This window comes from Strix aluco, chromosome 17 (genome assembly GCF_031877795.1).
Source record: "Strix aluco isolate bStrAlu1 chromosome 17, bStrAlu1.hap1, whole genome shotgun sequence".
Taxonomy (NCBI): Eukaryota; Metazoa; Chordata; class Aves; order Strigiformes; family Strigidae; genus Strix; species Strix aluco.
The window spans coordinates 11,789,378-11,816,951 of record NC_133947.1 but is presented as its reverse complement, the minus strand read 5'-3'; the positions used below and the strand labels follow the sequence as shown (position 1 = coordinate 11,816,951).

The window sequence follows — 27,574 nt, the reverse complement described above, 5'->3', positions numbered from 1 at the left end:
TTAACTGCCAAGCCATACCGAATCTATCTTCAGGTCTTGGCCATAGGCTTCAAAAATACACCCATAGAAATTACAACCCGAGGAAATCCCTGCTTTCTGTGTGTGCAGCCAGGTGTGAAGTCACTAGTACATCTCCAACAGCTGTATTAGACGAGTGTTCTAAATATTTTGTATGTTCATACAAGTGCAAAGGGGCTTGCTACCACCTCACCGCCCCAGCTCACTGACTGCTTAGGACAGACCTGCGGAGGAGAGCAGCAGCTCTGGGTTTTGACAGCAATGTGCCAACCCCAAAGGCTCCTGCCACGTGTGTTTGGGTCTTGCTCCCATGTTCTCAGCCCACGTGGTAGAAACCTCAGTTCTGTCGCCACAGGCAGGTGCTGGCTCAGCTTGAAAGAATGACACCACTTGCTTTTCCAAAGAGCTCTGTGCAGCCCCCTTTGCAGAATTAAGGCCGCTGCTAAGCTGCATTGCTGGCTCGGCTCCTCTGTGGCCTATTTAGGTCTTTGTGGGTGCCACAGAAACATGTAACAACCCAAGCTGGGAGGGACTGATGGAGGACATCGGGCCAATCCCCCTCTTCCAGCAAAGAGTTTCCATCAATTCTTCACCAGGTGGGCAAAGCTGCGTATCAGTATGGAGCCCCTCTTTCCTATAACCTTCTGCTGCATGGGTACAGAACAGCTTTCTGGCCACTTGTGTAATTTACACAGACTGTTAAGTAACATTTCTTTCAAAAATCCAGATGAATTGCTCAAAAAAAAGAAAGAAAAAAACCCCAAAATAAATGTAGACAGGTCCCAGGACTTTTTGGCCCTTCTTGTGCTAACAGCAAAGAGAGTTTACTAATAGCTGCTTTATTTGCCCAAATCAGACATGCAGACAGGTGACGTAAAGGGGAGCAATGGGAGAAAACGGGGAAAGGATTTGTGCCTGTTTTCTATCATTACGCTGCTTAAAGGAGAGCCGACTGATGCATTTTGCCCTCTTGAAATCATCCCACCCTTCACAAGCAATTGTGTGAGTTAGACAAGACTGGATGCAGGACTAGCAGGATGGAAACAACATCCCTCCATGAGAATAAGGGAATAACCAAGGAATGAAATGAAATAAGAGTCAATAAAAAAAAAAACAAAACAGTTTGCCTATTTGAAGGCTCTCATTTCATTAGAGCTGATTTAACTTGAAACCTTTGCAGAAAAGCTGTCTTTCAGGAATCTAGAATTTCCCAGCCCTTTAACTGAACATGGAAAAGTTCTCATTGCAAATTGCACCATGTCTAACAGAAATATTCCTGATTTACACCTCCAAAAGCATCACGACCTATGTTATAATCTCAGAGAAAGAGAAATCAAGACTTCCTCCTCCTTTTTCATAAAGAAATGAAGGGTGGTCTCATTAAACACCAGTCTGAAACATTCATCATCATCATCATTAGAGTAAATGGCACAGTATACACTATTAGCTCTGTTTAACATAACTAAGAGAACAGCAGGATAAACTAAACTGCAGGAGGAGTCAGCGCAGGGGACAATAATGTAAAAATAACGTTTATGCTGTGTCAGCAGGCAGTCTGCAAATACAGGAATGGGGATGACCGGCTGGCTTGGGGGCTTGGAAATGGCATGATGGAGCCTTTTACTTCCAGGGCAGCAGTCCAAATTATAGCCACGTTAGCAGAACGTTATCCTCCAGGCACCTGCTTTCTTCCTTGGACTTGGAAGCACCTCAATGATATTGCACTAAAATGACAGTGTGTCACGCTGGATAAAGCTCAGGACAGCAGGAACTCCCCCCATACACAAGCCCATAATCACCTGCCGACAAAAGATTAAGTAAATAGATGTCTACAGTGTCAGAGGAGCAAGGGGAAGAAGTGTTCACAGTCTGCAGGACGCGGCCCTGGTCAAGTCAGAAGCAGACAAGGTAGCTGAAAGCAAGGCAGTGAAACCCTGCAAGGGCAATGCTCTTAAGATCAATCACACGAATCCTTGCATCAAGCTGCTTACTCAAGTGGCCAGGATCAGGCAGAGCAACCAAGCAAGAGGGTGCGTTACGTGAACTCTCCCTGGATTAATGCTGTAAAACTGTACATACCTTCCAGTGACGGCTGGGAAAGCGGTTTGTAGCACTGTCCAAAGCACCAAGAGCTACACTGCCACTCTTTTTGAGGTTCTTCTAGACCATCTGCTTTCACATCAAAAGGACTGAGTAACTGATAGGGGCAGCACCCAAAATTCAGGGCCAGCTGCTCCTAACTGTACCCTTCATCCTCTCCCCCCTTCTAAAATCAGGCACAAATCTCATCATCTGGCAAGTGCTGGTGAGTGGTGAAAAACTGCTAGCGAAGAAGATACCCTCACCTTTTAGGTTACACAAGTTGCCATCTTGGGCAAGGTCCCATGGGACTGCAGCTCCCCACGAGCCAAGCTTTGCTTGCAGGAGGATATTTAAGTCCCCCAGAGCATACAGGTGTTCTGAAATCGTTCACCAGGGATCATCTACATTAGGAAACTGCTGCTAGCCTCCTCCTCGTCGCCTGGCATCTTCTCATCCCTCCCTTCCTCTGTCAGCAGTTTTTTCCATGCCATTTTAGATTCTCCCCAAGAGATGCTTGCTGAGCCTCTCTCCAGAGCATCTCCTTTAAGGATCCTCCAAGAGCCAACTCTGAAGGCTCTCAGAAGCCACACGTCCATGTGAACTTCCATACACATGCACACCAGTCTGGAGCTCACTCTCCTCAATGCACAAAGTGGCTTGAATGATTAAAAGACCCACAACTTAGGGAAAAGCCTACAGCCTTAAATGTGCATTGTCCCAGCATGAGTATCACACAAACCACACAAGGGGGAAAAGAAGGAGGTTATACAGGATAAGTGCCTGAAGATACCATATCCCCTATACTGACAATTTGATTTCTTCCCTTTTACCAGTGCCAGGCCTGCTGTTCAGGGCACAGTTTTACTGCGGGAGGGTTTCCAGCTACCAAGTCTAGAGGCAGAGTCTAAGGGAATAGCTGGCCGACCCACCTGAAATCTGAGGTTTACAACCCCCAGTCTAGAAGCAGCCCCAAGCTGTTATCCTGCCCCGGATGGCACACGCTGCCAGCTGCCCAGCCTTGCAGCATCCCAACCAGCACATCATTAAATAACTCAAGATACCTTGAAGAGGAAAGCATTTGGAGTTTTGGTTTTTGGGAAGGGCAGAACAGAGATGAAAGCAAAGCTGCTGTCCAAAAGAGATAGATTTTCCCAACTGCTGGGCCATGCCTCTTGCACAGGTGATAAAAATTTCATATGACAGATATTCACACCAAAGATGAAAGAGCTGGCCCCAATTTACACTCTGCTGCTAAGCTGCTTTGGTGTGTTTCTCAACAGCCTGCACAAGCCATTGAACCCAACTATATGACCAGAGGGAAATATAGATACCGCTATTTTCATTATTTCTGGAGAGTCAGATATACCCCAGGAGCATTTTTACCCACCCACAAACATCACGAGGTCTGATTTTCTGCCATGTCTCAAAGATGCTCATTTCCACCTACGCAACTACAGCATCCCACACAGGCTAGAGCTCGGCCGCTGACACGGGGCAGGGGTCTTGGGCCAGCAGCTCTCCCAGATCCACCCCTGGACCATCAGGCTCTGGCAGAGGGAAGAGGGGCTGCATGCCATCAGGACAAAGGAGGTTCAGCATCACACCTGCAGCTCTGCTGCACCTGAAACGCAGGCAGCTGGAGGCAGCGCCTGCCAGTGCCTGGATGAGGCTGTCATGTGGAGGCTTCCCATGCACTTATCCCATGGGAATGGCAAGGAGTCTTCACAGCACAACACAGGAGACAGCAAGCCCCCTGCCCCTTGCAGTTGTCTGTCTTTCCAACCGGGAGGTTTTAGCGTGTTTCAGGGATGCTGGAAAGCCTCTCTTGACATTTAGGAAGTGGTAAAAGGGGTGGTCAGCACTTTACCCACCCTGGGGAAGGAGGACGTCAGAGCAGGAAGAGATGAAACAACCTGTCTGAGGTACGTCCGCACACTGCAGTGGGGAGCAGCGCCGTGTGCCAGCATCTTTATTCACAAAGCCATCACCTCTCCCTAGCATCCACCCGGGTTTAAAGCAGAAAGGCGGCACAGGAGCAAACACAGAAGAATACATTAAAGGAAAACTTCATGCCAAGGACAAAGGAGCACCAGAAACCTGCCCTACCCAAACTGGCCATTGATTTAACGCTGAAGGAAATACTGAAAGCAATGCTAAGGAAGGCTTCTCAGCCCAAGGAGCAACCACCTTACTAGTGCATGTCTGCAGTTATGCAGGGAGCCCCAGGATCTCACAGAGCATATTCTCTGGGCTTAAAACCACTTAAACAGATCATCCTGTTCTGTTTTCCGCAGGAGAACAGAAGAAAGGTCCATGAGATGGTCATGCTTTCTAGTCCATCAAGGTTCTTCACGCACTGCCTATGGAAAAGAGTACGGACCACCTTTCCCCCTGCCACAGCTCCTGGCTGGAAGGGAAATGCTGTCAGCGGCATGTTACAGAAAGGGAAATGAGGTACAGAGCAATTTTAAATAACTTGTCCAAGGTCACAGGAAGCTTATAGCAAAGCAAGTAATTGAACCCAGGACTTGCAAGTCCCCACTCTAGTTATCAGAGGTCGTTCTTTTAATGGGTCACCTTTAGTCAAAAACCCTCTCAGTTTGCATACAAAAGCACTGCCAAGAGATTATGCTGAATTATATCAGCACAGAGAACTATTATGAGTTTCCCTTCCAACTCAACATGCTCAAAGGATTGTTTTGGAAATAAAATAAAACTTGCAGCATGTTTGGTGTGTTGGAACAGACAACTCCCCGAGCGCTGCAGACAGCTGAACCACCAAAGCGCTTGTAAGGCTCCAGATCAAGCTGGGAGATAAGGAGGTGTTTTTCCTCCACAGTTAATCGCTTGTTTTGAAGGGTGGCCTCCAGTGAGTAAGAGCTTACCGGTTCCCAAGTTTCACCTTGGATTTGCATCTTCATTCATAAATACCTCTGATGAAACAGAATATTGCAGACTTAGCACTGAGCCAAACATCAAAAAGTCTTTTGCTTCACACGAGGCCTCTCCTTGAACCTGGTGTGTCATCAGTTTGTGTTGCTACACTTCACCCATGCTTTCATGGGCCATGGCACAGTTCTTTGCCTTACTAAAGGAAATCTGCCTACAGCATCTCTCAGCATACCCCAGTCCATTCACAGAAACTAGAAATGGCCTTTGCTGGAGCCTTCCATACCCTTGGGGTACCCTCACCAGGCAGGGCTGGTTGAAGGCATCTCGGTGGCATCCAGGCCAGTGGCTCCTGTGAGTCTGCAGGGTGGGGACAGCTGCTGTGGCAGCCCCAGCAGTACCACCTCCCCACGCACCCCAATGCCTTCCTGGGGGGCAGCTGGCCTCGCTCACAGAGCCAGAGCAACAGCAGAGCCCAGGTGGCAGCACTGCTCCACGTCCTTAAACCCCTCTGACCTCCAGCATGGGGAGAAGCCCACGCACATGCAAAGAGGAACAGCAAAACCCAAATCCTTCTGATAAAGAGATGTGATTTTTAATGCAACAGACAATCAAACTGCATCCATGGGTATCTACAGTGCTCAGATAATTCTCAGCCAATGACAAATAGTGAAAGTGTTGGGCGAAAGGCCTGGAGAGGGTCATGCAGGATGGAATTTGCCTTTCACACAATACAACGCAGGATGCGGGGGGGGCAGTCAAAACAGTTAGTACAGGTCTAGCCAAGAAGTTTATGCAGTGTTTAAGTACCCAGTGGCCTCATCTTTCTGTATACAAGTAATTTAATTTGTCACTCTGGTATTGTATACATGTCCCAAGCAGATCGGTCAATAAGAAATAAGAGTAGGAAGGGGAGGATGAGGGAAGGGGATGCAAGGGCATCAGGAGAACAATGTCTGAGCTGCCAGTTGGGAAAACTTTACAGTTACACATATTGACTGGGGAGATATGAAAATGAAAGCAGAGGTAGACCACTGTGGTCAAACCCCAGAACAGCTTCACAGCTCCATGCTCAGGGCTAGAGCCACCTGCTTGGGGAATGATGAGTGTTATTCGGTGACAACCCCCAACCACCACTTTCCACCAAACTCCATCAGCTCAACAGGAAGAGAGAAGAAAAAGAGAGAGAACTCTGAATCCTTTAAGACTGTTACAGAAAAGAAAAAAAAAAAGCAACCAAGCACTACCAAATTAAAAGGATAAAGGACAATTCTGCTTTGCAAAGTCTTTGAGTGGGGAATTCTTTACTTTGCACTCTGCTGCAGATTTGCAGGCGAACACTTGCTCTCAGGAAGAATTTCTCTCTCCGGGTGGGGAAATTAAGTATATCTTTTCCCCATCTCTTCTTTACTGGCAGAGCAGAGGCAGCTGTTCAGTGGAACAGCCAATCACAGTCATATGAGCATGATAACCCTGCCCCAGCCCTTTTTTGCTTTAAAGCTACTCACCAGAAGACCTTCCTGTCAGTCCACAATGCCTGACCATAAACATCAGTGAGGAGCACATTCAATGCTGTAGGCTGCAGAGTACCCGGTTTTGTGAAAGCACCACACGCTTTTCACACCATGGGTCCTGTCTTCAGTACAACCACGCCATCTGACCAGGACGAACCCCTCAGTTCTGCAAGAACCAGCTCAGCAGAAGCACCTCCAGTAGGTTATTAGCAACAAGACCAAACTAGCAGCCGTGGGCCTCCAGATCCATGGGCCCTAAACACAGGGCTGAAGAGGCGTGACATCAACTATGTCAAAAATTTGCTTGCTTTGAAATCCTACTCCTGCTTATTTATGTTACGGGAGTACCCAGAAGCCTCAGCCAAGCCAACATTTGCCCTACAAAGCCTGGGCTGGAGAAGCACATTTGCACATGTAATGGCCACCTCCATGTAGAGCTCCCGCCCCATGGCCAGTCACAAGCAGCTCATAGTTTTACAGTAGAAATAAATAATAGCCAGGTTTTGAGGAGAGGAGATGCAGCAGCGGGGTGGGCAGGCACAAGTGCAGGCAGCAAAACCACCAGCCGGACGTCATGGTCACTGGTGTCCCTGGGGCTTTTCTAGTGCTCCCACAGGGGACATAAGCTCTGCTCCCCAGCAGCTGAAACACCCTGGTGAAAATGCTGTGCACGGAGCAGGACTGCACTCTGCAAACCCTCACAAGGATGTAGAAAATGTTGTTAACCTAAACAGACAGGTCTAAGATTGATTCATAGGAAGGATGAAATCAGGGGGTAAAAATAACATTTCCAACACACCAGTGACAGAACGAGCCCTTACTCCAACAGACTATTTACAGGCCGAGAGCATTCCTCGCTGCTCTTACCTTCATCTGTAAGGTCCGAGTCGACAATGGCTTTGGAGGAGCCTGTCTGAAGGCAACAGGCAGCCCAAGGAACAGCCAAGCCTGAGAACTGGGATTTGCAGGAGGGGAAATTAAATAATTGAAGGGACAGCTAAACACAGCTCGCTAGATTTTGCTCCACAATCCAAGCGCTGAAAGTTGAAAACTCAAAACATTTCCTCCCTGAATGCATCAAATTCCCATTTTCTTATTTCAAAGTCTTCTGCTTGCTTCAGCATCCAGATATACACTTCCCAAATGCACTGCTAGGAATAGGGTGTTGTAAACAAAGTTTTACAAAAAAGGAAGGTTAACACACAACATATTTTTCCCATTACTTCAATACATCCTGCAAACTCTGCAAGCTTGGTAAAGAAAGAGTCTATTTAAAAATCTAGGGTGGGGAAGAATTAGCTCACCAAAACCATAAACAGATTTGCTTTGCACTTTCAGTCCAAAAGAAAAACAAGACAGGCTATGTGCATATTGATGCACACAATAGCACAATCATTTTAAAAACAAATGAATTGGGAGGGAGAGGACACCAGAGGAGGGTTGGGGGAAAGGAGGAGTGGAGGGAAAGGGGCCAAGTCCTAGAGCAGAGATCCTGAGTTTGGTTCTTAAAGCTCCCTAAGAAAATATTGGAAAGCCTCCGTGTGCCAGCGCAGGACCGTGAGCACGCAGGGAGGATGACACATGTTGCTACAACGCCATGATCTGTCTCTGGGTGCAAGCCCTTGAGTAATAAACGACATTATTTTCTGCAGATGTAACACAAAGGAATCCTTCCCACTTACCCAGTGACCTTCCACACCAAGCATCCAAATACATTAGTACTATCTTCCAGTGGCAAATACCAAGGGATATAAAATTTAATTCCCTTCTCCCTACTCTCCCTCCCAAGAGGCCCTAACTCTGTTTACCAAGTCAGAGTGAAGCTACAAAAGCTTTATCCTCTTCCTCCTGCCAAATTCTCCATCTATAATGGTAAGACAACCCAGAGAGCAACAACACTCACTGCATTTGCAAGATTACTGCCATAAATTCTTTTTGAGAACCCACCTAGTGTGCAGTGAATTGAGGCAGCTTCAAGGAGGACAGCTCTCAGAAGGCTGAGGGTGCATGTGGATCCCAGAACATCATGTGCTACAGCAGGGTCTGTTAGTTTATTCTTACCAGTTTAACAGACTGGATTCAGCCTGCAGAACTAGAAGTGTGTCAGGAAAGCTACAGCAAACAGCATCAGTCCAGTTGTACTCGCAACGCTGATTATTTAATAAAGTCTAGAAACAAGCAGTCTCCAGGCATGCCACAAGCTGGGTAGAAATCACTCTAGGGTTTGAATATCCCCATTTCCATGGGGACACTGTCATTTATCACACAGTCAAGAGCTGGGTGAATGAATTCCCCACCAGTCTGCTCGCTAATGCTTAACCATAGAGCTTCGCTTCTTACAAATAAAATGGCTTTGCTCTGGTATGAGACCCAATTTCTTCTTCAAAACCTGTAACGGCATAATGGCAAACTGGAGTCTTATTCCCAAGCACACTTCTTCCATCCATAGAAGCCAAGGGGTAAATGCATTACTCTCCTGACCCCTCATCCACAAGATGGGACAGATGAACATAATTAAGTTATATGGCTTCTTAGAGGTGGGGAAAAAAAATAAATCAGTGGTCTAGCACAGAAATAGAGGAGAACCAGCCAGGAGAAGAGTACAAATGCACAGGACATCTGAACTCTGTCCTGTCCAAGGCATGATGTTCAGAAGCAAAAAAAAATTGCCCCCTTCTCAGAGAGTCCTGGGAGCACAACCCGAGACCTGTACCGACCATAGAGCACAGCAGGGCTCAAAGGTTACCGGAACAAACCGTTGCACGATCGCTTATTTCAACCCTTGGGCTAGAACAGCCTTCACAGGAGAATCCTGCAATACCCTGAAACACGCCAAATTTCTCCACCCAAGCAACATACGACAGAGAGGTGCGTGCTGCGCATTGCACGCGGAGCCCGAGGTGGCAGCGGCAACCTACTTGTGTGAGGGACCATGACCTTGGCCTGTCGTTCTCCAGTTCCTCTTCCACGCTCGCACGCATCTTTAAAGTGCCTGCAGTCGCTTCAGCTGCACCGGGATTCGGGGCTGGAAGAGAAGACGTTACACCAAAAATTACTGCTGCACCTCTGAAGGAGAAGACAACCCTTGGTTAGTAAAGGCTAAAAGTAAAAATAAAACACTGATCGGTCCAAGGTGCCTCCTAGCTCATGTATCCACCCCGCCGTGCTCCCACGGCACATCCTCACTGAAGCATCTCGAAACACACATCCTTGATTTTTTTCCCCCTCAATGAGCAAAGACATCATTTACCAGAAGTTAACCAAGTTTGCTGAATTAATCACCAAGCACTCAACTGCGCTGCTCTCAACCCAGTAAAAGTAAAAACCTCCCAGCTGCGGCACACTGGAAACCAGGGACGCTGCTCCCCAGCTCTCAGCCACTGCTCAGGGGCTCAGTTCGTTACCAGGACTGGAAACCTCAATGGCTGAGAACATATTTAAAGAAGCAATCACAGCACTCTGACACCGCCGCAGCCTGCAGCTATATATAACCTCCAGCTCTGCTTGTAGCTGTGGGCTTCCTCTCTCCCCTCCATTTTCCTCTGCTGCCGTCCAGTCCCTGTTCCCTCATCCCCGGAGAAGCAGCAGAGCCAGCCTGATGTATTTCATAATTTCTAAACTTAACCATCTAAAGGGATAACCAGCCAAGTGGATTTCTGGGATTAAGTTCAGACCGGGGGAGAAAACAGCACACTGAAAAACAAAGAGTCACCCTGGAAAAAGGTGAGCCAGAGCTTGTAATAAGGATGAAAAATAAGAAAATTATGTTGTGATTTCAGAGTAAAGGAAAATTTACACTTGTTTGCTGCTCCTGCCTGAGCATGGCCAGTGACAGGTTCTCCTCCCCCAGCAACACGTCCCAAGTGTCCCTGTGCCTCAGCCAGCGTGTGTGCTCAGGCTAAAGTCCTCTGCCAAAGCCCTGCTGATCTGCTTCTCAGGTTGGATCCTGCTGACCATACCCTTTGCACACAACCAGTGAGTTTCCTTGATTAAAATAAATAAGTAAATAAGCGGGATGGAGAGACAAATAACTAGCACAGATGTGTAACAACTTGGGAAGGTGCTCCCCGACCTGATCCAAAATCCTGCAGACAAGAAGCATCCACTCGGGCTGTAACAGCACAGACCGAACCCCAGCAGGAGTTAAAAAAGAAAAAAAAAAAAAAACAAACAAAACCAAACAGGCAAAGGAGTTGGACAAGTGTTGAAGGATGTACAAAGATTTTCCCTTGCTAAGCACTCAGGTGTCCCAGCACTCCCTGCTGCAAAGCCACGCTTGGACAAGGCTCCCCCCAGACCTGCAATGCTGGGTGCTGTATGTTATTTGCTATATGTTATTTGATGTATATTATTTTTCCAATTTAATTCACAGGAAACACAAAACTGGGGGAAAATTCAGCAAAGTCTGGCAAATCACAAGAGTCCAGAGACAAAAAAAAAAAAAAAAGCTTTAAATGCCTGCTAGATGCCACAGCTTTTTCTTTTTTCCTTGCTTTTTTTTTTCCTCCCTAAAATGAAGGGAAGGCTTATTCTGAACCAATTAGGTTTCAACACACTTGGAAAGATTCCAGTGTTGAATGCCGGGACCTTGACAAAGCAGGTGACAATCTTTCCTATGCCAGAAAAAGTTTAACATATAATAAGAAACAAATATTAGACTGCTGATGGAGTGGATTTTTATTCCAGTAATTTGTGTAAATGTCCTGTAACAACTTGCACAACACTACAGTCTCCCAAATGAAGTGATAACAGCACAGCCCTGACTGCTTATCTGCCATTCCTCCTTCAATAACATTACTGCTCCTCTTGCTTTATTATACAAGCTCTCTCTGCTACAGTAGATTTAATATCATTCACACACTCCTTTAGGGATTCAACACATGCCTAAGACTTTAACAGACAAGATTTCGTGATCCTTGGAGTACCTAAATTAAGAAGAGTGACCTTGATCACAGCAGTCTGAGCAGCTTCGTGCTTCCTGAAATTAAAGGTGGTTTAAATAGAAACTTAAGCTGGAGGCAGAGAAAAAGCTGAGTTTCCCAAAACCTTATTCTGAAATATGGAGCAAAAACCCTGCAAATTTGGCACCGTGAGCCACTATTAGCCTGGCAGCTCCTCCTTGAATTGCCTGAAGTTGCTGTTTCAAGTAAAATGATATAGCAGAGCGCTAGGGCGAGGGGGCAGGGGTTGGGGTTTCCTCCAAGCAGCACTCGCAAACAGTTCAGCTGCTTATCACTGAAACTGGAACAGCAACAAGGACGACCAAGGCACGCTTTTTTCCCTAACTTCTTTCAGATGTTAAAATCCCAGCATCTGACAGCCACGATTCACTCGGGTCCTTCAGTCTTGGGGATTTTCACTGGCTGCCAGAGCCACTGATCATATTTGCCATCCCACTGCCATCCTTTCCAAGTCCTACGGTTTCCTCAGGCTTGACTGAGCGGCTCAAAATCCGCAGCAGTTCAAGAATGGAGAATATATTCCCCAAATATCAGACTTGACACGGAGAATAAATCACGCTCATATATTTGGGGCTTTAAAACCGTAACGCCTGAAACAGCTGGGACAGCAGATTCGTGAAAAGGGAGGGGGAAATGCCAGCCTCCCAGCAGCATCCCTGTGCAGGGAACCACTGAGGGTCTGCACATTTAAAAGTCAAAGCTGCTACAAAGCCTCAAAAATAGAGTTTATTCTGTTTTCCTTTCACCTGGCAAGCCCATCTCAGATTTATTTATTTATTTAACAGCTGTTAGCTCTCCTTCGGTGTTTTTTTGGGGGGCTGGAAAGGGACCAAGGCTGTCCCAGAACAAAGCCTCCTTGCAGAGCAAAGCCTGGTTCAACCTGATACTTGCACAAGCAGACAAGGCAGCCCCAAGCCTGGCTCTCGGCACTCTGCCCCGTCGGAAGTCAGGCTGAGAAAGAGCAAAATGATACAGAAAAAGACAAAAACAATTTCCCTGCCTGTCGGTCCCCCAAGGGGATGTTTTGGGGGATGTTTCACCTTTTCTTGCTGTTCCCAGGACTGGGAAATAGCCCAGCTGTGCAGGCACTTTGCAAGACCCCAGCTCTGGCAGAGATGGGCGCTCTCCTGTGGTGCCCACGTGGACCTTCCTGTGGTCCGTGGGACCTTCTGCCCCAAAAGCCAAGAACATGGCAAGGTTTCGTCACTGTGCCACTCCATGGCCCAACAGCCACAACAAGTCTTTTGGTTCCCTCCAATGAGTGTTGCAGTCCAGTTTACAACAGTTATGATTTAGCAGTTCTCATGGATTTTCTTGAAGTTGATTAAAAATACTCCTATCTAGCAAAGGAGCAAAAAGCTCATTTATACCTTGAGACCTGAGATGATTTGCATGGATCTAACAAAAAAGGTGATGTGCAGTGATGCACAGTTGTGGCCAAGGAAGAACTAACTCTCCTACCCGGCCTAAGGCTTTGCACCTTGTTTGTGAATCAATAGCACAGATCTGCTCCCTGCTCTTGACTATAAAACGGTTGTTCCCTACAGAGAAAAAAAAAAAAAAAGGGAAGTTGGTGTCAGACTGGCATCTTTAATAAGACTCTTGGAGGAAAGAGTGTGCAGGGGATGCTGCAGAGCACAGTCCTGACCTGCAAAGGATTGCACGTGGAAGAGACACTTCTCAACCACGTGGGACCTCCTGAGTCAGCCCAGCAGAGACCATCCAGTCCCACAGGCTCCACTGCGTGTGGGACACCATTTTAAAAAGGTTCCTATTCCCAAGGTACAATTAAAGGACTGACAAGTTACCATTTAGGATCTCTAAAGTGGCTGTTTGTATTTCTCCAGTATTTACACAGAGCTAGGAACCTGCCTTTAGTGATACTTCTTTACAGAGAAATAGCTATACTAAAGGCAACATCACTCATGCCCCCTCTGTCTCTACCAACTCAAGTGAAGCAGTGTCCTGAAAAGGCTGTATCATCGAGAGAGCCAAGTCATACAATTTAACATCCATAACATTCAATTTTAGAATCAAAGAGCATAAAGTATTTCCAGCTAACATCTGCTTTTGTAGAGAGGCATGCAAACTTATATTATCTTTAGTCACTTCAATCTTTTTAAGTGCCTGAAAATGTAAGCCCCAGAACATCATTTGTCATCTCTTGCTTATTTTAGACTGAAAACAACCCTTTGTGGCCTCACCACTCCAGCGCTGTAGGAAGGGAGCACAGGAAAGCATCGAGACAACTCCCACTTGCAGGACAACAAACTGCACCTTCATTATGCAAGAATGACCATCAAGAAATATTAGAAAGGTATTTCCAAGCCATTTTCATCTTCCAACAACCCATGCTCCACAAGCTCTTCAGACCATCAAATCTTATTTTTAGGGAAAGCATTGCCCAATCTGAATCTGAACTTTTTTCTCTACAATTTTAGGACCATGACATCTTACCCCATCCACTGTGAACGCAGAAAGCAAACACTACCTTCCCTTTTAGGCACCTGAAGATATATTTCTTTCCTCCCTCTTATCTAGTGCCAAACAACAGAGGTTTGTTCAGACCAGCAGTTTCTAGACCTCCAGTCAATCTTGTTACAACTCTCTGGACCTTCTCCCTTCTCTCCTGCCAGAGGCAGAAGAGGACACCTTCCCCCAGACTTCTGCATTACACACCTATCCACTCCATGATGTTTATTTTCAGCTAAGGAGAGATGAGTTTTATGCCCAATCTCCAAGAATTTAGAAGAGGTATACACAGCATCACGCATTAAAGCTCAGCAAACGATAGTCAGCTTCTTGCTCCAAGAAAAAGAAACAAGAGAGCAGACTCCCACTCCTCTCATTTTCATTTCACTGCCCACAAGGATGCTTTGAGGACCACAGGGAACACAAATACCTAAATTTTACTATCTAATACTTGAGAGCAGAAATCATCACTTTGTTACATATTTTATACAAGGCCTAACAGGGTTCTGATCATCTGTGTGATTATCCAGTTTGGCTGAAACAGAAGAGCACGGGTTTCACTTTCATCCAAAAATCTCAAGCCTACAGCATCCTGCAGGACGTGGGAAGCTGCGGCTCCGTTCCTGCACTGCCTGGAGAGTTTTGCATCGTTAGCTCCAGCTCCTGCTGTGAGCTGGGATATTCTGGGATAGGGAACTCTGTCAGTCCCCTGGGATCTGCTTTCCATGCTGAATAACATATCTAAACAGTCAATACGTTCAATAACACATGAACAGTTCCTCTGCCCTTAACTCCAGCCTCTTCCAGTTGCAATTACTGGTCCCATTCACAGTTTGTGGGAGTAAGGGGACAACAAAATCAAAAGTAAGTTTCCCCTGAGCACGCTGGGACAGGCAGCACTGCTATTAGCTCAGGTATAAAAAAGCCTGGGAGCCAGCAGTAACAATACTATTATAATACAAATTATTAATACGAGGGACCTCATCGCTCTCAGTTTCTGCACACAGCTTGGCTATAGTCAAAGGATCCTTCTTTTTTTTTTTTTTAGTGCATGGACCTTGCAAACTCCACAGTTAGCAAAGAAAAACCGCACTGACAGTTTTTAAACTGTCCACAATATCTTTTTAAGGTGATTTGTCATTTAAACTGTCATCTTGAAATCTAATCATTTTTTAAAATGAATAAAATATTATGTATTACATTCGCAGGCTGCAACCACTGCCAAATTCCTCTGTCAATTTTTACAGGATTATAATCACATTCCTCTCTTAATGTTTTATTCTTTTGCTCCTTTGCCAGAGACGGGAAAGAGAGTAAACGGCTACATAAGAACAGGGTATGATGATCCAAACCAAAACTGAAAATGGAGCAAAGTGCTGTGCTACTCCTCCTCGGGGTGGACGCTCAGCAAGAGCATCCTTGTAAGTTGGCTGTAATGCAGCAGCCAAAATTTAAAGCAGGTTTTCCCAGGAAAAAAAATCATTATTTTAAAGGAAAAAGCATTTTTAATTGTGAAGCAATTGGGAGAACAAGCTTTATGTTTCTGCCAGTGAGAAATACCTGGCTCTTGTAGAGACCAGAAACAGCTCAGCACAACAGTGGACACAAAGGGAAGGTCAGTGGGACCCAGAGCAGGTAAGAGCTGAGCATGCCAAGCCCCCTCCCAGAGACTATACATCCTCCCTTACTACTATTTGCTGCTCAGAAACCCTATCGCCTTGTCTTCTCCCTAAACTCTCCTTCTACTTGAGGTGGAACAGATGAACGGACCCATCTTTGGTCCTCCTGGTTTGCTCTTCCCACTATGAACGAGCTCTGTCTGAGCAAACTGCCAGCTGGGTCCCAGTCCCAGCTCTTGCAGGGACCTGGCTGGGGCTCAGCCTGGGGAGAGTTACACAAAACAAGGATTTCGGCCTTTCTTAGTCAGAATCCAAATGTCTTTTTTTTCCCCCCCAAAAAATGCCTGGAGCACAGCAGTGCTTGTTTGTACAAAGAGGACAAACAAAATTGTCTAGAAATGGAAGCAAAACCTTATTCGCCCAAATTAATGGGCAAATTTTACAACATGAACACAAGAAAAATGTTGGGCTTGGGATTTTTTTTCCCCCTGCAAGGCACTTTTTTTTTTTTTTTTTAGGACAGTGTTCCTTTATAAAAGCATTCTTCTGAAAGCACTTCTCCCATGAAGCTCCCCCTCCAACAGCTACTGTTACAAATCTGCGATAAAAGACGTATTCAGCAGGGTTTGGCACATAAATAGCACCCAAACTGGCATTGCCAAAGCCACGCTATTTTATCACGAGCTTCAAAATATTTGGAGAAAGAAAAGATGCTCTTGCTGGGAGCATCAGCTAGGAGAAACTTCAGCTCTTGGGGTCATGAGAACCTCAGATTTCATCAGAAGGAAAAAGGAAAAAAAAAAAAGGTAAGTGTCTAGATACAATTCTGAAGAAAAACTCTCAAGCAGGAGTGTAACATGATGCAGAATTTCAAGGACTGCTGGCCAAGCAGAAGGAACCTTTGATGGATTATCACTTGATTTGATCCAGCTTCAGGATTTTGCAGTGTCGCGCTGGTGACTTCTGAATATTTTAGGGGGAACCACACCGTGAACTTCAGCCCTGGAAGCACCACCAGAACAAATGCTTTGCAAACACAGGGGAGAGCGGCCGTCCCCAGTGCCGCTGTGCTCTTCAGCCAGTGCTCAATTACACGCGTGAGAGTGGAGCCACAGAGGTCCCGCGTGGCTGGAAGCACGGGCTTTGGAGCTCAGCTGAACAGGGGTGTTTTGCTTGCCTAAACACGGTATGAGTCCATGACCTAGCCACTTAACCCTGACAAAAAGAAGCAGCAGGTCTTGCTCTGCTCTCCCTTACACCCCACATCTCCCTATCCTTGTCCCTGTGGTCTCTCCCTATCCCTTAGCACGTGCCAGACCTCTCCAGGAGCTTCTGCACCAGCAGAAAGCTGTGTGCTGTTATCCCTAACCATCAGATCAGATCAGCTGTCCCACAAACCTCTAATTTCAGCTTGCAAGGGAAATATAAATGGAAATAAGACCCCACGCTGACTCAGTAGCACAGCAAGGTAGGTCCATCTAAGCCCAAGGGATGTCCAGGTCCGACAGAGGAGGACAAGCCCCGGTGGCATGGACGGAGATCTTTGCTGTTTCTGTAGAAGAGGGGCTGAGCCCACAAGTGTGAAACACCTATAGGGTATCTTTGCAGGGACTTATGCACGCACACCCAACGGCAAGCACAGCTCTTCTGTCCCGCTGCTCTTCCCTTCCGTGCCAGAAACAAACCACAGTCAAACAGGACCCGGCATCCACAGCGCAAGGGAAAAGAAACATCTCAGCAATGAATAGATTTCAGCTGGAATCTCCCAGGAGACAGTATTAAAATGAAGGGGGGAAGAAATAAATAAACGGAGGAGAAAAGAATCAACTTGCCACTATCAGCCATGCCAACTTCTAAAACCTAAGTCAAGCCCCGAACGCCACGGCACCAGCTCCCAGTCTGGGATACTGGGAAATAACCAGGCTAACGCAGGGTGGTGAGAGGAGGGCATTTCCCTACCCATCTCTGCCCAAGAATTCCTGTTTTCCAGCTTTTCTTCATAACCACGAAGCTCTGGAGGTCTTTTTCTCTTTAAAAATCCAAGATTTTCACTGTAGTCCCTGGTTCTGAGTGCTGGGCTTTAATCCAAGTGTCAGACAGCAGGAGATAGTGATGGGCTGCAGGAGCTGGCCACCAGCCGAACCCTTTTCCAACCAGCTCAGCTGGGGTCTGGATTCAGAAATCCACACCGGTGCACTCGGGAAGTATTTCCCAAAATGCAGAGTTTAACCCCAAAACTGTATCATGCAGCAGCAAGCACAACTCTATAATACTCTATAAATACATCACTGTGTACCACACTCACCAGGTCCAGCTCTAAATCTGGTTCACCCATCAGTCACAGAAAATAAAAATATTCTCCCTGGTTTTTGGTGCAATATTCCCAAGTTGATTTGGCGAACCTATGGAGTCACTAAGCTATAATTAGGGGTTTATTATAAAAGGTGTTTGGGATGCCTGTCAGCACTGAAGAAGACTTGTATTTAAGGTACCCTTAACACACATAGCAGCAGCAGGCCGTTTTTTTGGCTTTCATAAAAAAAAAAGCCAACTTGTTTACTCACCTCAAGTGACTTTTCTTGGTCTCCGGTTTGCGAGAGTATTTTCAGCCTCTAACTTGATTAATGGCATTTTAAAAAGGCAAAAAGAAAAAGCCATCAGTGAGGTGATTTAAAAGATACATTTTTATCCAACGCTCGTAATGTGATTACCAGCTAAATCTTGCTTTTCACCAGGAAAAAAAAAAAAAACACTAATCGGGTGCAGGACGTGCATGTTCACTCATTCGTTATTGTAGGATTGTTGACATTAGATTTTATTTTTAGAAAAACATGAAGTGTGGAGGGGAAATGAAACAATGCAATACTTCTTTGAGACCGTCTCTAACATTAGGAAAATATGCAAAGAGAATACCGTAGTGATCCGCTTGCATACCTTCCCACAGAGCGCCAGGCTTGAATTTATAAAATAATAAATACTGTTTCAAAGCATTTGGACTGGCCTGACTTTTTTTAAAATTTTTTTTAAAATAACATCTGACAACGTCACCATATCCTGAGCCTTTGGGAGGGAGAGGACCTGAGAGCCACACACCAGGGATGCTTGCTGGGACCTGGTCTCCCTCCTGGCTGTCACACCACAGGGTAATCCTGGGCAGCTCTCATTCCCCATATCAAAAATTGGGGGAACATCGGATCACTGGCTTGATGCCAGAGTAAGCATTTTGCATCACAGGCGCCTCCAATTGCCCTAATCCTGCAAACACCTTTATAAAAAGGTTGCTCAATCAAACGCACTGGGATTTCTCGCCTTTGCGGCGCAGTGTGGTATGCTCACTGCAGTACTTGTAAGGCCAGGGTTTCAACAGACCATCCTCTGCATTTCTAAATAAAGTATTTTTAGGCCTACAAGCACCAAGCTATATCACAACCTAGCAAATGTTGCTAAAATTAAATTTAAACTGGAATAAAAAAGCATCTCTAAAGTGATGCTCTGGTTCAACACCTGGTAGCATCGCCTGTGCTTTGCTGTTGGAAATTAAAGTCCTGAGGGTAAGGTGGCCACAGCCAGGAGATGACCGGGGCTGCTCTAGGAGGGGAAAAACATCATCAGGAGATAAAATCATCTCTGCTAATACTGAATGTGAATTCGGGTGCAGAACTACACCAGCTACCAGGTACAGCTCTGCAGAGGTGCCCTTTCCTGGTGCTGTCTGGACATGATGCCATGGAGGTATCAAGGCAGAGAAAGGATTTCTCTGACCACCCACCTTCGGGGCAGAACTGGACAAAAAAAGCAATGGAGGAAGGCAAGACAGAAAACAGCTGCAGATCCCTGTGGTAAGCGGGTGCCCAGTTGCTGGATGCTCTGAAATCGCCCCTTCCCAAATGCTGATTTCAATCCATCCCTTCAAAGCACAACAACAAAATATTCAGGATGCACAGTAAATACAGAAACAAATTTCACTATTAATGGCCTCCAGTGGACGTATTTTTGCATCCTGCAGCAAAGCACCACTGCAAGGGAATGTCTTCTTCCAGTAGACTATTTACTGTCACACACCTACATGAAATTATGGACATCTGACTTAGAATTTCTGTTCCCCCCTTCCCCCCAAAGCAACTGAAATTGAGCTTCTTGGTTGCAAAACTAGCAATACTTTGTGTTTGCAATTCTGTTTCAAGAACCTCCCTCATTTCTTTTTTATAATCACATTGAGAACAGCTACACTGCACATACCATTTTTTCGCTACACTGAGCTTGAGGAAAATTTAAGACTTCCTCCCCGCCCTGTCTTCTTTTTAATGGGAGATGTGATTATTGAAATTAATTTGGAAAATAGTCAGCATTCACCAATCAGCTCAGCAGTTTGGGTTTTCTTCATCTGCTGGTTACATGCTAATTATTGTACTGGTGGGATTATTTCCCATTCACATTTGGAATTTACAGCACAGTAGGGAATTGATTAAATTAGAAGAAAAATACCAAAAAATAAAGAAAGAAATCAATGACATTTTAAATTCAACATAATTTTTAAAAAATTTTCTTCCAAGTCTCATGCCTACAAGGACCTGACAAACTCAACCCCAGCAGAACAGATGCTCAAGGCAGCGTTTCCGAGCATTAAGGGCAGAGCAGCAATGACATCTCGGGAGGGCAACGCAACCCTGCCATGTTCATCAATCCCTCTGTTGTTCATCCCATCCTCCACAGCCTCACACCAACCATACCCTTTTCCACTTGGCCGACATCTGTAATTAAGAAGGAAAACCTCCCCATGGGTGGGAAATAAGCCCCCATTTCCAAGCCCTGGACTCCCACAATGCCAAAAGGCCCATTGCTGAGGTAGGAATTGGGGCTTGCCTGAGCGGAGAGCAGACACGACCCATCGTGGTCCCTGCCCCATCAGCAGCTCTGATGGACTTGGATGGCTTCGTCCTCACCCCAGAAGAGTGAGAGGGACAGAACAACACGTGTCCACGACAACCACCAGCAAGGACTGGGTTCTCCAGCTATCAGGTCTACCAGCTAAGTGCAGGTCCCTGATTGAGATCCTCTTTTGAAGGTACCCAGCAGAGAGATCCCTGATTTTTCTACGTGAATCTCAAATACTATTTACCACTTCATTTCACCTGGGCAAGCATGTATGCCAGTATTGTCAACAGCAGGGCTTTGAGTACAAAAGGGACTCCATGTCTGCCTTGCAGCACTGGTTATTTGGTGGTTACCCCTGAAATCAAGGGGTAAAAATCCTTCCCACCCCCACCCTCTTTAACTGCAACCATCCTGTTAAAAACTGCAATAAAAAAAAAAAAATCACATCTAAAGAATAGCCATGATGAAGCAGTGGCATGGACTGGCAGCAAGGCCAGGCAGGGCACCAGGGTCGCTCATGGGGAGGCTTATTTTGCAGTCAGAGGTACACCCTCGCATTGAGGGCACCCCCAGAGCCCCCAGCTCAGCCCAGTGACCCCAGTGGGCGGGCAGAATAGCCCCTGCCTTCAGCTTCCCCGGGCACAGGCAGGAGCTTCAGCTCAGGCAGGCAGAACGGGGCGCAGGCAGCCCCGGTCCCGGGGGGACATGGCTGCTGCTGTGGCTGGTGCCCAGGACCCCCTTGGGCGGGGAGGCTGGAGGAGACCAGCTCCAGGCGGGATGCTGGGGAGGGCATCGCCCGAGAAGCAGAGTCCCCGTGGGTGACATGCAGAGGTGTGGGCATCTGCCTGGGGAAACCAGCGACCTCCTAAGGGCTGGGGGGTGGTGGAGCCAGCACACTCCTAAACTAAGGCCGAGCAGGATCGGGGGCTTGCTGTGATCCAGACATGCAGATCGGCAAGAAGAGGATGCTGGCAAAATCTGGAGAGCGTGGAGTAGTAAAAGAAGCTTGGGAAAGGGTTAGGTCCAGGTGGACACGGCAATGACTATTCACTGGAGAGGGGTTCTGCACGATCAACCCCCAGTACACTGGCTCCAAAGGTGTCTTGTCCAAAGCATCTTAATTTCTAGTGCTTTTATAAGCAATGCCAGGGCCAACTCTCCAGCCTCCAGAAATGGTGTCAGTACATGACAGAGCAAACACGTCTCAGCACCACCAGCCCAGGCTGGGTGAGCAGGACAACACCACACCACCGAGACAGACGTGGACTGTGAAGGGAAAAAAAAGCTAAAAGCAAAGAACCTGCAAACCTGCACTGGTTGCTACATCACCCTTGGTCTCCGTGTTTCCTGCCTGTAAAGCAACATGAAAATGCCACAGACACAGGAGCAGAGAGTGCAGGCTGCTGTTTAAAACATCCACTGCACTTCACGGTACGCGCACAACCGAAGGAGCAGAGGCTAACAGGTGGATTATGGCCTTAATGAAATATTCACATTCATCTGCTTGTTCAGAGTCCAGACCACAAGTCTGCTTCCCCTCTGCTAGCACAGCTGAGCAGGTTTTTGCCTGGATTTTTGTTTTTAAATTAGTTCTGCCTCTATAAAACAGAGACACTCCCCTTGTCTTAAATATTTTCCGACATGGAAATAATTCCTAGCAAAGAAAGAGCAGGATACATTTCAGAAGTGGAGTCTGCATTTACATCCTGCTTAACAAACCAAAGCACAACACAACAGGCTCAAATAACCTCCTGCACGTGTTTCAGGATGGCTTGTCTCTAACGTCCACCCTACAACTAGGAACACATGTAAGAGTCAATTAACCTTAATGCAAAGAATAAACACACCTGTCTTGCCAGGGCTGCAAAAAAACAACATGTCAAGAAGCCCCATTGGTGCCACATCCAACCCATCATGGTCTCTAAAGCCACTGAGCACTATGCTCGAGGTGCTGGTTTAGAGGCGACCACCTCTACAATGTTCATCAAAGCCAAAAGGCACGATGCAGGCTGCAAGAGAAAGCCTGGCACATCAGCTAGCATCGAAGGATAAATGGTCCTTGTCCAGGCAGGACCTGGAGCCACCAGGAAGGTCTCCAGCCATTGAAGCCTGCCCTGAGCCCAAGCACGAGGAGTCAGCAATATGGTTGGATCCTTAACACAAAGACCCAAGACCTCAGCTCATTAAATATGCTACACATCAAAAAGCACCCAAGACAACCTCATCTTGAACGTCCTCTTGCACAAGGTATACTCCAAGCATTCTGGCGTGCTACTGCAGACCCTTGCTATTCCTACGCTGAGGAGATCTGAAGAGCTACAGGATCAAGTGTCCAAGACCTCTGGCCTAATTTTTGTCACCTTAAACTAAACTCTTACCATTTTAAGAGCAGACAAGAACTTTCAATCCCTCTTTGAAGACACACAGATACCTGATTATTTGGGGAAGGCAGAAGAACGAGCTCCATCAGACAGCAGGGCACAAGCCTTCAGCAGTAACTGCACTCTCTGTGGGACAACCAACTTACTTTCCAGAGGGACACCAGCAACATCACAGCTGGGGCTGCAGGACAGGAAAGTGAACCATCAGTATGACCATTTTGTTAAGATTTGCTGTACTCTAGGAGTTTTGCTTTTAAATTGATTTAGGCAGTTGACCACACTGCTGACCTGAACTCCTCTGGAGATCAAAATATATCTCCCCAGCTTTCTGATAAGCACCTGGATATAAAGAAAAAAGTGTCACGGCTTCTGATTTACAGCACTGCAGTTTTAGAGCATGAGTCCATAGGGGATGCACAGACTTCCAGACGGAAAGAGAGACGGACAGGACGGATTACATACAATTATTAATGTGTGTGTCTCTATACCACTGGAAAAAGGACTGAACATGCTTAAAAAGAAACAAAGCAGAGAAAAATAAAATGACTACCCATTCAAGTATTTGTGCAATACTGGCATGACACTTTGGAGAGATAAATATTTCCTTGTCCTATTTCTAAAAGAGAAGTTTTTATGAGTTTTATGAAAAACTTATCATCGAAGCACAACAGCAGAGCACGCGCGAGCATCCTGCGTGCCTAGTCGGGCTCCAGGAGTGACTAGCTCGCACCTTATCCTCACAGGAGCAAACTGATCCCCTTTCTACCTGTGGGACAAAAAAGTCAGCCTGAAAACAACCTCAAGACAACTATTCAGGAGAAGAAGAGTTAAAAGACACCGACACAAATAGCAGAGTCACCTCACCTCCTGGAAGCTCCTTTCAACTGATTTATCTGCCTCCTGTCTCAGTGAATTTTTAAGTGCTCGTTATTTAAACCTGTCCTACCCAGGCTCTTTATTAAGGACACTCTGCCAGTCAAATTCCAGGGCTTACTCCCCACCCTATTTCAGACATGGCCCTCTCGAGCATCTCTGTATTAAAAGAAAAAACCTCTTCCCCTTCCCCTTGAGCAGCCCAGCAGCACCAGCAGCCAGGGAAGCCCCATCACCCAGACTGAATTTTCTGAGCATTACTGGGCAGGAGCGTTTGGGTGGAGCTATAGTGGAAACTTTTGCAACCCTAACACTATGCTATTTTATTTCATTTTTTTCCCCAAGCAAGTGCTAGAACACATGGGGGGCCTGTCTGGAGCGGCAAGGGCAGCTCTCGCCTTCAAGTAGGAGGAACATTACAGAAGTCATCACTGCAATCGAACACACAGTTTAGAAGGCTCATTCTCCAATTCTTCTATTTATAAAAATAAAGTAGGAATAAGGAGTGAAGTGCATGCAGATAAAAGGGGAGTTCAGTTAAACATCACCCTATCATGCACATAGAAAAAAAGAGAAGGTACCCTCACACAGTGTCCCTCTGAAAGGGGAGAGGAAAGAGAAACCAGAGTCTTTAAAACACATGAGAACATCCTCCACGCAGAGATGAGCCACGGCTGCAATGGCTGTGGCTGCATCTGGTGACAACCCAACCACTTCGGCTCTGCTCTTGTGCCATGTGTCATCACCAGCTCCTCTAACTCCACCGCAATCCTCATCCAAGCAGAGCTTCTCCAGTGACTTCACGCAAACTCACTCCATTTGCATTTTAAGCATTGTTATTTAGAACATTTGTCCAGAAAAAAGAAAAAAAAACAAAGAAGGGGAGAAATACAAGACTTTTTTTCTTTTTAATTAGAAACATCACCCCTCTCCTACTCAACAAAGCAGAAAAGCCATCACAGCTGCAAGAGGGAGAGACGCTGCAGACCTTCACCACAAAAACCATCAAGCACCAACAAGCAGGATCTTCTCCAGATCAGCCTCGGTAGCAGGACTAGACTCATTCCACCTGGAACAGGTGCCTAAGTTGCAAACATAATCATCCTGGGCTCCTATTTAGTTAGTGCAAAGAGAGCCACCTCAGAGTCCGCACAGGGAGAATTATCCTTAGGACAAGCAGGGTGGGGGGAACCTGGACCTGGCTCTGGGCTCCTGCTCTCCCAAGCACATCCCTCTATTTCAGGGCCGTGCCAAGTGTCTGCAAGAACAAGGGTGACAATAACTTACACTGAATGTGAGCAAACCAAGGACCTCTCCAGGGGATGAATCTCCCTCGTGCTTTTTTACATGCAAATCAGGTGGAAAAGACAGAAAGGAAAAAAAAAAAAATATCAAGAGATGGGAAGCAAGGGACCTGCTGCAGCAAAGTGGGTTCTCTTGCACAAGCTGGGGCGGCTGAGCAGGATGGTGGCACGGGGGGGCGTCTGCTCCCACCTTTTGCTTACACAGATTTCCACAGACCCTCAATTATTTGTTTCCACTCCCAAGTTTTCTGGGGGAGCTAACACCCCACCTGCATTCAGCGGGGAGCAGGCAGCCCAGTGCCTGGAGGGGATGAACACGAGTGGGTCTTCCAGCGCTCATCACTGCCCAGGACACGGCCCCACGGTCAGACGCGGCAAGCGACGCACCTACGCGACAGCCTCGCACGGAGCTGCGGGCTCCTCGCACCCCGTAACCCTCAGAAGGCTCCAGAGGGACCGAGCCACCGCCGGGCCCTGCAGACGATGCTCCAGACCCATCCCACCGCACAAACAGGGAAAGGCTCGACAAGGGATGGACACAGACCCGCATCCCCGGGTTGGACTGTAAATCCAAGTTGTAGATAATTCCAGGAGCTACGAGATGAGCTGCTTTTACATAGTAACACCATAGTAACCGAGGCAGATGATAAAGCTTACATACACAAGGGCACCACATTTTTGGAGGGGAGGAAGAGGAGGTTTCAATAGAAGGAAAACCTTCCTGCGGAGCAAGGGGACACATTTATATAAAGGCGAACCGGAGCCACACCGCTGTTCAAATCTGCCCCCACTGACAGCCCAGAGGGATCCCACTACCAGCCCGGCTCACCTGCTCCAGGCATCCCGCTCTGCCTGTATCGGGCCCTGCACCTCCCCGACAAAGCCGGCAGCCCCCACGGGGCTGGTTTTGCTTGGCTTTGCAACAAGGGTTTTATTGATAGAGATGTGCTCCCGCGAGTGACTTTGAGGCTTCAAGTTACTACGGCTTTCTTACGGTAGCAAAAATTGCGGAGGCTGAGCCCTGTCAGAAAAACCTGTGCTAAACCCCAACCCATCTATAATATAATTAACACAAGCTACAGATTAGGCTGTATCTGAAGCAAAACATAACCCAACAGCCTCCTCTTTCCCACCCCCAAAGGTGGGTCAGGGCTCCAAAACTGTGTGGGCATTTGCGTTCTGTGAGTTTCTGGGATAAACTAAGAGGAAACAATAAACAGACTGGAACAGTCTGCTCCCGCTTCTCAGCTATGCATCCCAAGTTGTAAAATACATCAAGGTCACGGACCCAACCTAGTTAATAGAAGTTATCATTAAATGGCTGTTTTCTTCTAAGGTAAACAAAATGCTTTTGATCTTCTGGGGTTTTTCTTTTTTCCTCTTTCTCATCTCTTAAAGAGAAATTAGTTTAGAATAAGCTGTTCAAGATAATGAAGTAAACTTCTGGCTTCCTAACCATGGAGAATCGTTCCTCAGGACACCGTGATCCTCAGTTGGGGACAGCAGCCAGAGGAGGTGGTCAGGGAGAAGAGCAGCAAAAACCCTCCCTGCATGGCTGGAGCCACCCTCCTGTGCTGGGCGAGGGGAGAGCCCATGGCTGGGCAGAGCCCACTCCCTGAGGGGAGCAGGAATGGGAAAACATGGCTCAAGAAGGGCTTGTGTATGGGTTTTTTCCGGGTACGTCAGTCGGCCTAACGAGACACATCACCTACCTCTCCCCCATCACCTACCTCTCCCCAAAAAGTTTCCCATCTCGTAACCAGAAGAGGACCCCTTGGAAAAACCTTATTGCTTGAGTTTTGAGGGCACAGACTAAGCATGCCCTGAACCAGGGGACAGAGTCTAAAGCCCCAAGCGTAAGCTGTGCAGTCGCTCCTCAGACACACCAGCCGTCCAAGCAAACACGACACCCGCCCCCCGCCTTGGACCCGCATCCCCCTGACCGAAACGCCTTCGCTGCTCCCCAAATCCGCCGCTCGGAGCGGAGAGGCCTCAGTCCGCTGGCACCTGGCCACGCACCGGCTGCCACCGCAGGAGCCCTGATTAGGAGCCGGCATAGCCCAGGCAGGACTTTACCCCGGCAGCCCGAGGGTGTGAGGTTAAACCACCGTCCCCAGCCAGGCAAGGAAAGCACCAAGCGGGAAATTAGGACGGAGCGATCTGGGGTTTAGTCTCAGCTCTGCCACAGATTTCCTGCGCAGCCTCGGGCACATCACTTAGCAGCAGCTCCGTTTTCCTACCTGCGTGAGGAGGCAGATGCCGTCTGCTCGCATCCCGGTTTGTCCCAAGGCCGGGCACGTTAAACCCGGCTGCGTCGCAACACCAGGAGCCACAAAAAAAAACCCCACCCGTGACCAAACCCTCCTAACCCCCAACCGCGACACGAGTGGGGTCTGCCGCCCCTCAGTCCCCGAAGCGAGGTGCCAGCGAGCGCTGGAAAAAAAGGACTTTTCTTCCTCTAAAGACCCAGACTAAAGGAAAAAAAAACAAAACCACAGACCGCGCCGGGGGAGAGGCAGCCGGGTCCGGGGCAGCCCCAAGCAGCCGGGCGCTCACGCAGAGCTCCCACAGCGGCCGGGCGGCAGA

The 27,574-nt window shown here is 47.3% G+C and overlaps 1 protein-coding gene across 6 annotated transcripts in view; it reads right to left on the bottom strand.

Annotated features, from left to right (window-relative positions):
- Nucleotides 1-27,574, bottom strand: part of ZHX3 (zinc fingers and homeoboxes 3) — a 50,570-nt gene that overhangs the window by 22,609 nt on the left and 387 nt on the right. For 2 of the 6 annotated variants that reach the window (XR_012625512.1, XM_074842965.1), the window contains exon 2: nt 9,422-9,528. The gene's annotated coding sequence lies outside the window, so the exon portion shown is untranslated. Of the gene's footprint in view, nt 1-8,450; nt 8,588-9,421; nt 9,529-18,119; nt 18,503-22,861; nt 22,880-27,228; nt 27,363-27,574 lie in introns of those variants that run through there. The other 4 variants (XM_074842969.1, XM_074842966.1, XM_074842968.1 and 1 more) reach the window with 4 other exon arrangements.